Source organism: Eubalaena glacialis, chromosome 11 (assembly GCF_028564815.1).
Source record: "Eubalaena glacialis isolate mEubGla1 chromosome 11, mEubGla1.1.hap2.+ XY, whole genome shotgun sequence".
Classification (NCBI taxonomy): Eukaryota; Metazoa; Chordata; class Mammalia; order Artiodactyla; family Balaenidae; genus Eubalaena; species Eubalaena glacialis.
In genome coordinates, this window is record NC_083726.1 from 56,299,766 (window position 1) to 56,317,464 (window position 17,699).

General features: G+C 34.6%; 1 non-coding gene across 1 annotated transcript; it reads right to left on the reverse strand.

Annotated features, from left to right (window-relative positions):
* Nucleotides 1-1,822: 1,822 nt before the first annotated feature.
* Nucleotides 1,823-1,953, reverse strand: LOC133101830 (small nucleolar RNA SNORA18). Its single transcript, XR_009702720.1, has one exon. It is a non-coding gene; the product is annotated as a small nucleolar RNA SNORA18 (small nucleolar RNA).
* Between the last annotated feature and the right edge of the window lie 15,746 nt (nucleotides 1,954-17,699).

Consider the following 17,699-nt stretch of genomic DNA (forward strand, 5'->3'; position numbering starts at 1 on the left):
TTGTAAATATTGTTAGTAGAGGTCATGCTTTGTTTTTTGACTTGTTGATATCTAGTTGTTCCAGGACCATTTATTGAAATGATAATTCTATCCCTATTGAATTGTCTTGGAAGCCTTGTTGAAAATATTGATAATTAAACTTAAGGGTAGATTTCTGGACTGTCAATTCTATTCCATTTATCTATATGTCTATCAATATGCCAGTACCATACAGTCTTGATTACCATAGCTGTATAGTAAGCTTTGAAAATGGAAAGTGTGAGTATTACATCTTTGTGCTTCTTTTAAAAGATTGTTCTGACTGCTTTGGGTTCCTTGCATTTCCATATGAATTTTAGAATTAGCTTGTCAATTTCTTTTTCCTTTTTAATTGAGGTATAATTGACATATATTATATTAGTTTCAGGTGTACAATAAAACACATTCAATATTTGTATATATCATGACATAATCACCACAATAAATCTAGTGAATGTCCGTCACCATACATAGTTACAGAATTTTTAAGTCAACCCTCTTAGGAAATTTCAAATATGCAATACAGTGTTATTAACTATCGTTGCCATGCTGTGCATTACATCCTCATGACTTACTGATTTTATAACTAGAAGTTTTTACTTTTTTACTCCCTTTACTCACTTCACTCACCTTTAACCCCCACCTTTGGCAACCACCAGTTTCTTCTCTATATCTGTGAACTTGTGTGTGCGTGTGTGTGTGTGTGTGGTTTTATTTTTTTTTGGTTTGTTTGCTTTAAGATTCCACATACAGGTGAGATCATAATGGTATTTGTCTTTCTCTGACTGACTTATTTTACTTAGCAGAATGCTCTCAAGATCCATCTATGTTGTCACAAATGGCAAGATTTCATTCTTTTTCATGGCTGAATAATATTCCATTGTACATATACCACAATTTCTTTATCTGTTTATCTGTTGATGGACACTTAGGTTGTTTCCATATCTTGGCTATTGTAAATAATGCTGCAATGAACATGGGTGTGCTTGTATCTTTTAAAATTAGTATTTTTGTTTCCTTTGGATAAATACCCAGAAGTGGAGTTGCTGGATCAGATAGTAGTTCTATTTTTAAACTTTTGAGAAACCTTCATACTCTTTTCCATAATGGGTACACCAATTTACATTCCCATCCACAGTGAACAAGGGTTAAAAATAATAATAATTTAAAAAGCCAGCTAAGATTTGAATAAAAACTGTACTTAACCTGTGAGTCAATTTGGGTAGTATTGCCATCCTATCTATATTAAATTTTTTAATCCATGAATGTGCAGTGCCTTTTTATTTATATAGATCTTTCACTGTTTTCTATAATGCTTTATAATTTTTTTTTTTTTTAAGTGTAAAGGGTTTTTTTTTTAATTATGTGTAACACAAAGTTATTTAAGTCAATAAATTTTTAAGGAATTTCACATGTTCTGATTCTTTCCACTGCCAATCACCTTAGTTCCTCCAAACTCATAATCTTCAAGATAAAATAGCCCTTTCAAAAAGAAGTTATCGTGTGCGTCAGCCCACAATTCTTTTAGTTAGGCTTCTTTGATCTCCAATGAAATATGGACACACTTCAACATTCCCCACCTGTAATCTTTGGGATCCAAGTTCCTCAAGCGATTTACTTTAGGACCATGTTTAGGGTCAGGCGATGGATCTGCCTGGTTCTGAATTTGACACCCTCTAAAAATGTATTAGGTTCAAATCATATTCACTCCTAAGCCATCACACCCTAGAACAGTACAGATCATTGGGATATGCCAATACCTAAGATAAAAAGTTTGTTAGGTTTTTCACAGTTTACTTGGCAGCTCTGTCTTGTAGTTCTTTCCCACAGATCTAACAGATAGTTCTATGAGTAAAGGAAACCACACAGTTAATCTATGAGGCGTTTCCAACGATGTAGGTTTACAGAAAAAGCCCCATCGGGATAGACCTCAACGCTTTATAATTTTTATTGTACAGTCCTTGTACTTGTTAAATTTATAGCTAAGCATTTAATTTTTTAAGTGATATTATAAATGAAATTGCTTTCTTAATTTCAATTTTGGAATATTCATTGCCATTGTGTAGAAATAGAATTGATTTTTCTATACTGATCTTGTGTCTTGCCATCTTCCTGAGCTTGTTAGTTCTAGGTTTTTTAGTGAAGTCTTTAGATTTTCTGTATAAAAGATGATCTCATCTGTGAATAGAGATAGCTTTATTTTTTTCTTTCCAATCTGTTTGCCTTTTATTTATTTTTCTTGCCTGATTGCCCTGGCTAGTGCCTTTAGTACCATGTGGTATAGAAGTAGTGAGAGAGAACATCCATGTCTAGTTCTTGATCTTACGGTGAAATTTTTCAGGCTTTCACCATTCAGTATGATGTTACCTGTGGGAGTTAGATGACTTTTATCATATTGAGAAAGTTACATTCTACTATCAATTTGTTGAGTGCTTTTATCATAAAAGGATGTAGGATTTTGTCAAATGCTTTATCTGCCTTTATTGATATGATCATGTTTTTGTCTTTTATTCTATTAATATTGTGTAAATATTGATTGATTTTTGTATGGGAAACTAACCTTGCATGCATTTCTGGGATAAACCCCACTTGGTAATGGTATATAATTCTTTTATATGTTGCTGGATTTGTTTGCTAGTATTTTTTGAAGATTTCACATCTATATTCATTGGCGATTTTAGCTCACAGTTTTGTTTCCTTGTGATGTTTTAACTGGCTTTGGCATCAGGGCAATACTGCCTTTATAGAACAAGTTGAGAAGGATTTTCTCCTCTTCTGTTTTTTTGCGGGTTTTTTTTAAGTTTGTAATGGATTTATATTAATTTCTCTTTAAATTTTTGGTAGAATTCACCACTGAAGTTAGCTGGGCTTAGATTTTTCTTTTTGGATAGTTTTTAAATTACTAGTTCAGTCTCTACTTGTTATCAGTCTGTTCACATTTTCTATTTTATCTTGGTTAAGTTTTAGTACTTTGTGTCTTTGTAGGAATTTATCCATTTCATCTTAGTTATCTAATTCATTGGCATATAGTTGTTAATTGTATTCTGTTATGAAGATTTTTATTTCTGTAATGTCAGTAATGATATCCCTGATTAATTAATGATCATTGTAATTTGAATCACCTCTTTTTCTCTTGCTTAGATGAGCTAAAGTTTTGTCAATTTTGTTCATCTTTTTAAAGGACCAACTTTTGGTTTTGTTGGCTTTCTTTAGTGTTCTTTTATTATCTATTTATTTTTATATCCCCTCTATTCTTTATTATGTCTGCCCTTCTTCTTTAAATTTGGGTTAGTGTGTTCTTCTATTTTATATTTTCTTAATTTGGAAGTTTACCTTGTTGAGTTGATATACCTTTTTATTTTTATTAATATACACATATACTGCTATAAATTTCCCTCTGAGCACTGCTTTCACTGCATCCAATATGGTTTGATATGTTGCATATTTGTTTTCATTCATCTCAAATAATTTCCTAGTTTTGCTTGAAATTTCTCCTTTCTCTCATTGGTTAGAGTATGTTCTTTAAGTTCTGTGTATCTGTCAATTTCCCAATTTTCCATCTGTCATTGATTTCTAATTTAATTTCTTTGTGGCCCAGAAACATTTTTTTATATGATTTCCATCCTTTTACATGTATTGAGACTTATTTTATGGCCTAGCATCTGGTCTGTGCTGGAGAATGTTCAATGTACATTTGAAAAAACAGTGTTCATGCAGATTTTTCTGTATAAAGTGCTGTAAAAATCTCTGTTAGTACTATTTTCTTTATATTTTTCGCATCTTCCATTTACTTTTGATTTTTTACTTAGTTCCATCTTTTACTGAAAGTGGAATAGTAACGTCTTTAATCATTACTGTTGAATTATCTATTTCTCCTTCCAGTTCTGTGAGTTTTTGCTACACGTAGTTTGGTCTTTGCTTTTAGGGGCATATGAATTTTTCAATACAGCCATTTTGAGATATAATTGATGTACAAAAATGCATATACTTAATGTATAAAACTTTATGAGTTTGAGCATGTGCATATACTCGTGAAACAATCACCACAATATCAAGTTAATAGACATATCTATCAACAAAAGTTTCCTTGTGTCCCTTTGTGTTTTTTGTTAATTTATTTGTTTTTTGGGGGGCAGTGGGTGGGTTAATGACATTTAACATGTTATCTACCCTCTTAAATTTTTTCAAGCGCAAAATACAACAATATAACTGTTGACTATAGGCACTATGCTGTGTAGCATTTCTCTAGAACTAATTCATATCACATAACTGAAATTTATACCAAACAACTCCCCACTTCCTCCTTCCCCTGGCTGCTGGTGACTACTGTTCTATTCTCTATGAATTAGACTATTTAAGTAATTCATATACGAATCATGCAGTATTTGTCCTTCTGTGACTGCCTTGTTTCACTTAGCATAATGTCCTCCAGGTTCACCCATGTTGCTGCAAATGGTAGGATTTCTTTCTTGTTTTAAGGCTGAATAATATTCCATTTCAGGAATATACCATGTTTTCTGTATCCATTGATCTGTTGATAGACATTTGGGTTGTTTCCACCCTTTGTTGATTGATTTGTGTACAGATAGGAGAATGTTTCAAGTCTGCCTGTATCCTGCTCTGATCACCTCCTGAGTGGTTGAGGTTAAGCATGTGCACACAGTCTTCCCAGTCCGTAGATTTGACTATAATCCCAGGAGGACTCTTCTTGGACATACATTTCCTGGTTCTCTCTATTAAACTTGAAGCTGCTTTGATATTTGCTTGTATCTTGTAACTATATCACATCCTTTTACTTGCTTTCAGTGATGCCCTTAACCAAGCTTTTCTCCACTCTGTTCCAAATAAAGTCAATCCCCTTAAGCAGAGATGTGGAGCTCTTCGTTTAAATGGTTTGCCTTCTCCTTTGGGCAGAATCCCTGCACCCCTATACCAGAACTAGAGTTGGTGACTCACTTTCCCTGAAGTGAAATTCCGTTTCTGTGAGTGGTCATGGGAGGGAATGGCAAGCCCTGGTCCTCTGGATTGTCTCTCCTAGAGGGAACTTCTCCTCTCTGAGCATGCTGGGGCAGGGGCAATTGGAGTTCTTTTATCCTCAGCCTTCCATATCTGAGGAGGGAGCCCTGGCCCTCTTGGCTGTACCTGCCTGGGATGAAGTTTCTAGGGCACAGAACTGGAGAAATAAGAAACAATGGTGTCTGCTCTTCCTAGAGTAAAATATTAGCTCTGGCCTTGGATCTTGGGGGACAGGGAACCCTATTTTCTTGTCTGCACTTGCATGGAGTATAATGCCCTGAGTAGTTTACATACGATGGCGCTGTGTTGGGTGGGGAGGAGGGAGCGAGTTGTGGCACAAATGCCACAGATCTTCACTCTTCCTGCTGAGATTTAGCAGATTTTCTTCAATGACTGTTTCTACATTTCTTCTTTCCTCATAGGACAATTTCCAGAGACTTAAATTATTATTATTTTTAAAATAATATTAATCTGTTAAATTGTTGTTTTGCTGGGGAGAGTGCCAATCTTTTTACTCTGACATTCTGGAAGTTCTGTCCTCATTCTAATTTTTAATCCAAATATACACTTTCCTCCCTTCAATAATGAAATGTTCATTCTTCCTTCATTGTTATTCATATAAAGCCAGTACACAGTTAATGCCCCAAATGTGTTAGCTAGGTCATTGATGGTGGAGATTCAAAATTGAATGAGATTATTTTTACTTCCTGTCTTGGAGAGTTTAGAACCATCTGGGAGACAGGCATGCATGCATACTATATAAGTGCTAATACCACAGATCTTCAACATTTCAATGACTGAAATAGGGTAAATACAGACCAAAAACTTTCATAAACCCTAGAGCCAAACATGACATACTTACAAGTTAGAGTTAGGTACTCCCTAAACATTACAAAACAAGAAATTAAAATTTCCCTTCATGATTTAAATTGAAAACAAGAAGCATATATTGCAAACAGACAGGGATGTGCAAAGGTACCTTAAACACAAAATGGATATCCAAACAGAAAACTAGTCTTTCAGCATAATTTATTAATATGTCTATAAAATGCATATGCAATAATTTTAAAAAAGACCATAGGAACATAGGAAAAGTAACTCTTGGTGATAATGATTATTAACAAGTAGATCCCATGTATATTGACTGTCATTTCTGGTGTTAACATGAAATATGGATTAAGAAAGTTTTAGTCATTAGTTTTTAGTATTTTCATTTTATTGACATGAACATATTTATTGTGAGATGGACAGTGTGTCTTTCTCAGCCTAATTCCTTTAAATATTTGATTCAGTTAAATATCTCCTTGTGTTTGGTTTACCTGTTCATTAAGGGATTTATGATTATGATCTAGATCCCTGTGTAGTTCTGTCTACCAGGTGTGGGCAAAATTTTCTTGTACACAGATACTTTATGATACATGCTAATTTTATTTCTGTTTTATAATTATAGATTTATATTCAGGTTTTGTGTATCACTCATACAATCGTGGATGATGTGGGCATGCCTCTGAGAGATGAAGGTATATTCACTATGATGATAAAATTAGGTTTCTGTTCACATAGAGGCATATTCGATACTGGGTTATGATGGATGAATCGAGGTAAATGAAAGGCATTCTGCAGGGTCTCTGGGGAGAAAGTGAACTGCTAGAATTCCCCAAGAAAACATACTTCTTCACTTGCCACAAGGGGAGTGTTCAATATACCTTTCTTAAAATTTCTACACAAATGAAATTGATAAATTAGATGATGATGATGATGATGATGACTATTATTTTGAATGCTACGGTGTCCCAGGTTCTCTGATTACAGTTTTACGTATCTCTCATTTAAACCCTATAAACTGGCAAGATAATGAGTTGTGGATTAATTTCAGTTATTGGAAAAATGTAGGATTTTGTTGATTTCTCTGTATGTTTCTGAGGTTTTGACATTAGTGGATTTAGTTTCCATTGAGCTTTCTGTTTCTGTTTTAAAGCTTTCCGTATTCTGAGCTGCTCTGGTTTGGTTCCTTAGTGGATAAGCAGTGTGAGCATTTTGTGAAGTCTTATGGGAAGTTAATGTAAGTTAGGTTTGAAAACTTCACATTCAAGTCAGGGGATCAGGCCATGGAGGATGCTTCCTGATATTTACCCTTGTACACATGTGAAAACATACAACACACAAATAAAACCACATGCAGATATGGATCCCACCTGCAAGTGGAAATACACATACATATATGACACCTTCAGACTCACATAGAGCCATGAACATATATGTACAAATATAAACTCAGACATGCACATGTACATTAAATACACACAACCATAGATATACATATGGGCACACACAAACACAGAAACACATATACATGCATATACTCACAAACATGAACACACCCCGGACATATAATCACATACAAACACAAATACATACTCAGGCACACAAATATACATAGACATATGCATGTATACCCTTAAAATTCACCATAAATATAATGGATACTTTCTAGATTAATTAAAAAATAAATAATTTTGAAAAACATAATAGTGTTTACATACTTAAATATACTTCAATAGTTCACATTTTCTCTGAGATTATCATTTTAATAGTCAGTTAGAGGACTCAGCCTCTTACAGAGATATTTAGGTACTACAAGATGATACTCTCACCTCAGGAACTAAGTCTAGTCATTCCATACTCAAGCCAAAATCACAAGAGTCAGAAAACAAAGTTATTTCCTTTTGTGGGAGGTGATAAGATAGGTCTACTCAAGCATTATCTTGTATATACCTAGCAACCAAAAAGTGATTAAATAGCAAAATGAACAGTTAAGTTCTCAATTAAGAAAATGGATTATACTTTATGACTACACTATGTATAGCTGTATGTAATTTTATGTCATATGTGAAAAGTTTTACTTATATCAGAAGTGAATGAAAAAAGCAGTTAGAAATCAACATAAAAGGAAAAAGAAGATTCTGTCTTTGAGTCAGGAGGTCTGAAATTGGTTCCTGATTGCAAGGAACCAGCCTGTGATGCTTTGTGAAGACACGCTCATTCCTCATGGTCCTTTTCTCTTAATTAGGGTGCTGCATTAGAATAATTTAAAAAGTCTCACATCTTTGCCCACTTTAATGGGGAGTATCTGAAACCAGCCATGGACCCCAAGTAAAGAATCACTAGGTTAAAAGAGTGCTGGAAACCTGTTTTTCTCCTGTCTGCAATGTTAAAATTGAAGCATCAACAAAGAGTATCAACAGTGATGAAGAGAGTGGAAAATTAGTTAGAAGATATTTTATGTAATTTCAGGAGTTAACATATTTGGGTAAGTATATTCTATCTACAGTATACTTTTTCCTCTAATGATGAAATGACTAATCTTATTCATCTTAGAAAATTTTTCAGTGAAGATGATCCAATGAACAGAGTTAAGTGCTCTATTCTAGGCTTAAAATAACTGTGACACTACTGGGTAACTCACTGTTCTATGGAGTAATTATTCTTAGTCAATGCATTTTCAGAGTATAATTTTTGAAAAGTATTTGTGTAAAATAAGGCACAGTGAAATTATATTGTAATACCCATCTAAATGAGACTGTCATTAATATAAGAAACCAGCAGTTATCCTGAAGAGAAGTAAACAGTAGTAGTTTTGAGTCAATGTAGGTCTACATGGAAATAACATTTAGTATAACTAGCATGCTACCTTTTATGTGAAGCTCTTCTGTATTTAGTCTACCTTCCATGACAACAAAAACAATACAAAACACAACAAAAACAACCTAATAAGTGTCCAGATAGAACATTCATCTGTGATTTTGTGTTTATGCTAGTGTTGTGCTGCCTCTGAAAACGACTGCAGATGCTAGTTTTATGTTATCTTGGTTCAAAATATGGATTCATTAATAAGTATATTTCCAGCTTAATTAAGGCACAAATAGTATTTTTATTCTGTACTTTCCCAATTTTTTCGATAACTAATCTTTCTAATTAATTTTAGCATTGAAATGATTTTAATCTGTTAGATACATGTTTGTATGGTTACTTCAATGAAGTTTCCCTAAAAATTTAGAAACATAGGTTTTCCTGATCATTCCAGGGTAACTACTTTTGCTGAATGCCATTCGTCATTTAGCTGCCAAACTCAAGTAGACTTTTTAGTCCTTACTGAGAATTTATGTTCTATTTTGATACTTCCATGCACTCTCGCTCCTTAAAACTCATCTGCTTTTCTTGCTACTGCATCTTTCTAGTTTTCCTGTCCTTACAGGATTCTTTATCCCCATTATTTGTGTCATTTTCTGACCTTCCTTTTAATATTGGTGTTTCACAAGGCTCAATTCTTAGTCTGTTGGTGTCTTATATACTCTGCCTGGCTAATGTTATCCATTCCATTCTCCTTTCCTTAACGGTATTTTATGGTAACGATTTCCCTAATTTTCAGTCTGAAAATGTATACCTAAATTGTTTATTATTTATTTAAAAGCTTCTGCACAAGCTCCATCAAATTGATTACCTCACTTGGAAATTCTATAATCAGTTCAGAGTTAATGTGTTAATTATTTACTACATCATATTTTTATAGACTATGGAAGTCTGCCTCCAAGTCTTCTGTGAGGAGATACTAGTGAATGGGGCTTTCACTATGAGGAGCAAATGGGTTAAAAGAACCAGTGAATATAGAGAAACTCCCTTCCTTCTGGTGATCCTTGTGACCAGAATGGTGATGAGGCTGGATACTACTTTTTGACAAGACTCTCTTTCTCTTTCTTTTTCCTCTTGTATTTAACATGGGGGGTGGGGTGGGAAGAAACAGGCTCCACCCTGCAGCCTAGTTGCTCTAGAATCCCTAGACTACTCAGGAGGAATTGGAGGTGGAAGATCTGAAGTAGATGGAGAGAGAAGAATCACAAATTAGTGGTAAACAGTGTGGCAAAACTCATTGATAATCCCTCCAAATATAGTGGCTTAAGTGAAGTAAAGGTTTATTTTCCTCATGTAAAATACTCCAGAGTTGGGAGATCCAGGGCTAGTGGGGAAATTCTGTCATCTCCAAGGTCATTCTCCTCACCTTCATTTCCCAGCCATTGGGAAGCAAGGAAGATAGAATTACCCTTAAGGAGATGATACACAAGTTGTACACATTGCTGTCAATTATATCTCGTTTGTCCTGAATAGAGCCACATGAATATAACTAGCTGCAAGGGAGTCTGTGAAATATATTTTGTACATAGGTGGTCATGTGTCCAGTCCAAACCCAGGAGTTTCTATTACTAAGAGTACATGTGAAGGTAGGTTAGCCATCTTCATCTGAGCAAAGAAACACAGGGGAATATACCAGGTCAATATCCAGTCAGGAAAATATAAATCACAGATATTTCAAATAGAGAGGGAGTTAAAAAGGGGAATTTATACAAAATTTTTGAAAAATCTGGAGGACCCACAGAGAAAAAATGTATCTTACCTTGAGACTAGGAAGCTCTGTCGGACCTGGGATGTAGTGCAAAAGGGGAAGGTTATGTTCAACATAGATGAAGAAATTACTGTTGTCTTGAGCTGAAGATGCAAAATGGGAATAGAATGCTACCCTGAGAAGAGAACACTGCTATTGTCCCTGGGTTGGAAACAACAAGCCCGCACTCACTAAAGAAGTTGCTGGCAAGTGACACCAATGCACCACAGTTGTAATTGCTGGAGCACCATCCCCTGCTGCTAATACTCTGGAGCTTCTGTCACCAACACTGCTGAAATCACAATGCTGTGGGCTGTTAGAATCTGCTGCTTATGAGCATTGGCCCCTGGTATTACTGAGGCTACTGCTGTCACTGGAAGCACCAGCAAAAGCAGAGTGCCCCACCTTCTAATGGGGCACAAGCTGTCTCTCAGTGGAAAAAACAACCAAGAAACTGGCTGGCAGTGGACTGAGAAACATGGTTTGGAGACATCCAGCTTTGGCCACATAGAGGTATAGAAGAAGACATGGAAGCCTGAGAGCGAGGGTGAGAGCTAACAGTTAACTCTGGTACAGGGCAGTAGAGCTCTTATATGTTCAGTGGCCAGGAAAAGCATCTGTGATGAAATGACATTTGAGCAGAGACCTGAAAGAAATTAGGGCCAGAATCATGTGGATAACTAGAGAAGAAAAAGAGTAATTGAAAGAATGTGGAGTGAAAATGTGCGTGGCATGGAGGACAATGTGGCTGGACCACAGTGAATAAAGTATTAAAGTCAGAAAGGCAGTTGAGGGCACAACCTTATAGGGCATTATGGTTCATGGCAAGGACTTTGGATTTATTCTGAGTAAAATGGAAAGCCATTGGAGGGAGTTAAGGGCACTCAAAAAAAATTTGTTTTAAATTAATGTAAGGAGGCGAGTCCTCATGGGATCTTAACTTAGATATTCAAATGTGTTACAAAGATTCAATGAATAATAACTGTGTCCATATTATAGAATATCAACATGTAAATGGAATAGAACAAAAAATATGAAATAAATACTAGAACACATAGGAACTTAACAGATGACAGATAAAAAGAGTATAGTATAGTAACATGAGATGGCTGAAAAGTGGGACATTATCTCAGTATAGATACTATATAAATCTATATCCTCCTAATGGTTAACTTAACAACTTGACTAGACTTCGGTGTCCAGTTATTTGGCCAAACACTAGTCTAGAAGTTGCTGTGAAAGCATTTGTAGATGTGATTAACGTTTACAATCAGTTGACTTTAAGTAAGTAGATTACCCTCTATAATGTGGGTGGGACTCATCCAATCAGTTGAAAGCTTTAAGGTAAAAAGGCCGAGGTTTTCTGAAGAAGTAATTCTGCCTCAAGACTACAACATCACCACTTACCTGAAGAAATATCAAGACTGCCGGCCAGCCCTATCAATTTCAGGCTATCTGGCCCCCACAGCTGTGTGAGCCAGTCCTTGGAGTAACTTCTCTGTCTCACTCTTTTCTCTTTCTCTCCCTCGCTCTCCTATCTCTCTCTCTCCCTCTCCCTCTGTACTCTCTCTCTCTGTATATATCCTATTGGTTCTGTATCTCTGGAGAACCGTAATTAATATAATTCTTCTGTTAAACACAAACCCAAAAGAAATTCCAGATGGATTAAATAGATGTAAAAATATAAAATTGCAAAACAATTAGTCACATGTATTGGTTCAAATACAAGAAGCCTCAATGCGGTTTGAACGAATAAAAGAAATCACAAGTAAAAAGATTAATACACTTGGCTAAGTTTTAAAAAGAAAAATACTCTGTATATAATTAATCATTTTAAGCATAAAGCTAACAACAAACTACAAAAAAAGACCAAAAATTATTAATATTTTTAATATATTAAGAGCTACTAAAAGTTACAATATACTAATATAGAAGAGTTACAGTATACAAATAGAAAGGCTTAAGGAGATAAACAAATAATCTCTGAAAGTATAAAGATAAATTAATAGTAAAGATATGATAAAAATGGACTGTCATATAAGCAATTATATGAATTTTAATATTCTTGACATACACTATTGGTCAGGTTTTAAATGGGTGCCAGGTTTTGAAAACCCATTTGGTAATATGTATTAAGGGCCATTGACACAATAAATCTGCTTTTAGAAATGTGTCCTAAGGAAATAAACAGAGATGTAGACAAAGACTTATCTACAATAATATTCATGATAGAATTATTTATAATAGTACAAAATTGGAAGCAACTTGAAATAACCAACAATGTGGAGAGTGTTAAATAAATCGTTGTACTTTCAAGTAAGGGAATATTATAAAGACATTAAAAATCATGCCTTGAGGAATATGTAATGACATGGGAAATGCACAAAATATAATGTTAATCGGATTTCCTTCTTAAAAAAAGATTCTGAAATTGTCTGGATCAAGATTGTGATTTATGCTAACGTATTTAATTGCCCTTCACCCAAATTCAGATTGAAATGGACAAAGAATAAAAAGGGGTAATAACTTATTCTGGTACTGGAAAATTGCAAAGAGACCAAGAAACTGAACGTTTTGTAGCAGGACATAAACATTTAGCATGTGAAACTGTAGTTCTTTTTCTTCAGCTTTGCTGTATTTTTAGTTTAGATTTTGTACTGGCATGGTAGATGGGATTGGAAGTCCCATCCTTTACTAGGATAGAATGTAAACGTATCCCCAGGATTAAAAAATGGTGTTTCTGAAGTGAGTGCTTTCTCTGGACTTAAGGAAGACCCAGTTTTTTTCATTATTACATATTTGGGTACAAGTTAATGTGTGATTTTCCTCTTCCTGAATGTCCGCTGTGAGTTACTATGAAAGAAAGAAGACAAGAGAATGAAACCTGAAAGGGAGGGGATAAGAGTGTGTAGGACACAGCCACCTTTAAATGCCTTTGTACCAACGTGGACTGAAGTTCCTCCAAACCCCTTTTATGTATGTACAGTGGTCATTCAAGTCACCTAAAATCTTCCAGTTTCTTTGGCTCCCTGCTGGAGTCCTAAAGGTGTGGATCTCTATGGGTGGATCTAAACCCAATATAGAAACCCAGTGAGCTAGGCTATTTGGTGGAAAACTTAAAAAAATTAGTTGTTGCTTAGAGCCTAGAACCAAATAAAGGCAAAAATGTTATCTTAGTTTTTACCTCCACTCCTTCTCTCCCAAGTTCCAACCCCATATTTAGGCAATAAACTAAAAACAGCCCAGAGCACATCAGCAAGCAAATGTGGCAATATAAACAATCAGATCATATGCCATAATGCCTAAGGCCTTTCCATGGGCCCTTTCATGACAGGGCAGCAGGCCTTGAAGCTGACTTCCCTTTCCAAGTTGCTTGGAAGGGATTTTATCCTAAGAGGGGCCTATCGTTCCCTTATTCGATCATTCAATATTTATTATTACTGCTGTGTGCCAGACACCACCAAATAATAGTGAGTAAAACAGATATAAACCCTGCTCTCCCAGGGCCTATAGCCTAGTATGAGAAGTAGAGTAGGTGATAATAATAGTGTGATACAATTTTGGAGACATACAAAAGACCTATAGGAAATGTGAAATCATTTGGATTTTCTTTTAAATGCAATAGGAAGGTATTGCCTTGATGGAGTTTATTCAGTAGAGTATGAAGAGATTTTCATTATCGAAAGATCCCTTAGGCTTCCTTGTGGAGAATAGATTAGAGTGTGGCAAAATGGACACAAGGAGGAAACTATAGTAATCCAGCTGAGAGGTGGTGATGGCTTGGTATAGGAAAGTGGCAGTCAAAATGGAGAGAAATAGAAGCTTTGATATATTTGTAATCAAAATAGAGGTATCAGGACTTGGTAATAAGTTTAATGTGGGAAGAAGAAGGAGAGGAAGGGTCAGAAGATGTCTCCCAGGTTTCTGATTTATATCCCTACATGAAATGGAGTGATTTTGATGAAAAGGAAAAAGATAGGTAGAGGAACAGGATATTAGAGAGAGATTAACATTAATACTTTATGGGAGCCATGTTAAAATGAGATGCTTATGAAATATCTAGGTGGATTTGTATATAAGGTCTAAAGATCAGAAAAGAGGTTAGAGTTGGAAATAAAAGGGTGAGGCTGTTGTCACATAGTTAGTGTTTAAAGCCATCAGAATAGATGAGGTCATCTAAGTGAGAGACTAGACCAGGAGGGTTTGTGTTATCCCTCTATCCTTCCCCAAAATGTTAGCGAAATCAGATATCTCTAATTTAACAAAACACTAACGATACTCTAATTCCTCATGAGGATGTGAACACGGTTAAGAGTAACAGAAGAGAATTCAGTCATCTTTCCTTAGGGTACATTTATTAATTCTGTTTTTCAGATTCTCTCTAAACTTGTTTATTTCATCTATATGATTGCTTCAGAATTGGTAGGAATATTTTACAGTCTTCTACTACTGCAAGGTTTCTATTAATTTTCTTGGTACTTTCAAAAATTTTGATTTTAAATATTCTGAGATGATGTTATCTAGCCCTTAAGTCATCATAGCTGTTTTGTCATACCTCCTATCAAATGACAATCCCTATATCTATGCCTTGGATACTCACCTCCTCTTTATATTTTTTCAGGGGTCTTTGATCTAACATCTGTCTTCTTTTCTTTAGCTTCAGCTTCCTCTCTCTACTTCAGCATTTTAACATGTTCAAGTTTTTCTTGTCCTCAAAAACGAGCAAGTTAATGGGAAATTCCTTCCACCGATCCGGTATTCCATTCCTGCTGCTGAATGAGCTCTTTTCCTTCACAGCCGTACTTCTTCACTCTAACACCTTTTCTGTCTTTTGCCCCTATCACTTTACTAAACTGTGTTTGCAGTGTCACTCTGGATGTTGCTGTCACTGAATCCAGTGGGTATCTTACTTGACATTTCTGAACCAATTCATAACTCCACTTCTTTGGCTTCAGTTCCATTAAACTGCCAACTTTGTTTTTCCTGCTCAATCTCTCCTGAGTTTCAAACCCATATATTAGGGAAAATGGACAACTTTCCCATAATTTCCATAAAGTTTCAAAGGGTCATCATTGGAGCCCTGTATTTACAGCGTCATCTTTCCTGAAAGTCAACAAAGTCAGTAAGAAAATTCAAAAATCGTATGCAGATAGCATTAAGCAGATATTGGTATTGGCTTATTTTGAAAATTATTTTATTATAGACGCTACATAAAATTAAGTCTGTTTATTAATGAGGATGAGTTCTGTAACAGGCTTGAAATAATACATGCTTGTGAGGTAGTTCTGGGTTATGACAGCAACTAATGTTCATTTTCGTTATCTTGATAGAGTCATTTGTGTAAAGTTAAATTTTACTTGGATTAATGGTCTAGAGGTAGCTGGTTATTGTTATGCTTCATGGTTTAGTGTACATTTTTTGAAGATGATGACATCAGAGTATTACGGAATTCAGTAATTGCTCCCTGCAGAGTGATTGCTAGTTTCTCCTTTGAAGTAGCTTTTCTTAGAAGTGTATCATGCAGAATGCATAATCATTTCCTTTTGTTTTACTCATGAGTTTTAAATACATGCAGTAAACTTAAAAATTGTGTTTTTATTCCAAAGCAAAGTGAAATGTTTTTTAAAAGATATAGGAATTCCAGTTATCACTATTTGAAAGAGGGCCTGATTTTCCTTTTGAAATCATGAATCTTTGATATAAAATATACAAATAATTATAGTTGTATATAATTACATGTCATTTTTTCATAACTGTTTGCTTTTGATAGTTCATATTTTCACTACCCTCTAGTTTTCTGTGATTTACTCCTCATACTTTTTAAAAATATTTATTTTATTTATTTATTTATTTTATTTTTGGCTGCATTGGGTCTTTGTTGCTGCATGCAGGCTTTCTGTAGTTGCGGTGAGCGGGGGCTACTCTTTGTTGTGGTGCACTACTCCTCATACTTTTAATTATTAATGCATGCTCAAATTTAGCCTCAACGTTTTAATATAAACATTTTTTCATAGTCTGAACTATGATTTTTATGAATATTGAAATAATTTTTTGTTTATACAATTTTAAATGATATAACTACGGAAGACCCAGATTATCTCCATCCTGTCAGGATCTACCACATTCAAACCATAAATATTGGGGGGAAAAAAAAGGACAGTGTATCCACTAAAATCGTATTTGGAAGCAACACAGTTTAGAGTAGAAATTATTACTCACTGTGTATTAAAACCACTTGTGAAGATGGAACATTTAAATAAACTACTACAGCCAGTTCTCATACCATTGAGTCAGAGTCTTTGATAGGCAGGATCTAGACATTAGTATTAGAACAAAATCCCATAGATAGTTTTAATGTGCAGTACTTTTGAGACATGCACAGCTTTACTTTAATAATAGAACACTTAAGTATTAAACTCAGGGTCTAGGGCACACCTGTAATTTAATAAATCGTAAGTGTTATTGTCAATTCTGGCATTGTCATCATCATCATCACCGTATCATCATTTTTCACTTGTAAATTATAAAAATGAAATTAAATATTAACTGTGCCAAAGATATAATATGTGAAATTGTTATAAAAATCAGAATTATGTGTACTTATTTACATATGTGAAAATAACAGTATACTCAATAGAAAAAAATCTGGAGTAAACATACACCCATTAGGTGTATACTTTTTTTCAGTATTTTTTGATTATTCTCTATGTGCATATTCTAAGATCTGATACCATCAGAATTTTATTTCTCTCAAGTTTTCAGATCTTATCTGTATTAAGTGTTGTATAAGATATCAAAGTTATACATTTGTGGTTTTTCATTGGTGAACGTAATGACACATCCTATAATCCATTATTGTCACATTAGACTTTCATTTGGGGTGGAGCAGATATTAAAACATTTATATTTGAGGATGCAAAGCCAAGAAATGTATAATGGCTGACTAAAATAAACAAATTTCTTTTAGGGAATTCTCTTATGCATGGGAGGAAGACAATTCTTTGTCTCCTTAATCCATCATGTACACAAATGACAAGGAAGATTCAATGAACACACCTCCACTGGGTAGATATTAAAATCTGGAGAAGGAATGGTGTCATAGTAGTCTCTAACCAGAATGAAGCCTTATTTTCAGAAATGAATATTGATGTTTATGTTTACTGGCATAGTGATGAAATCTTCAAAACACATAAACTGAAGAATTCACAGTTGTTGAATATTATGTTTT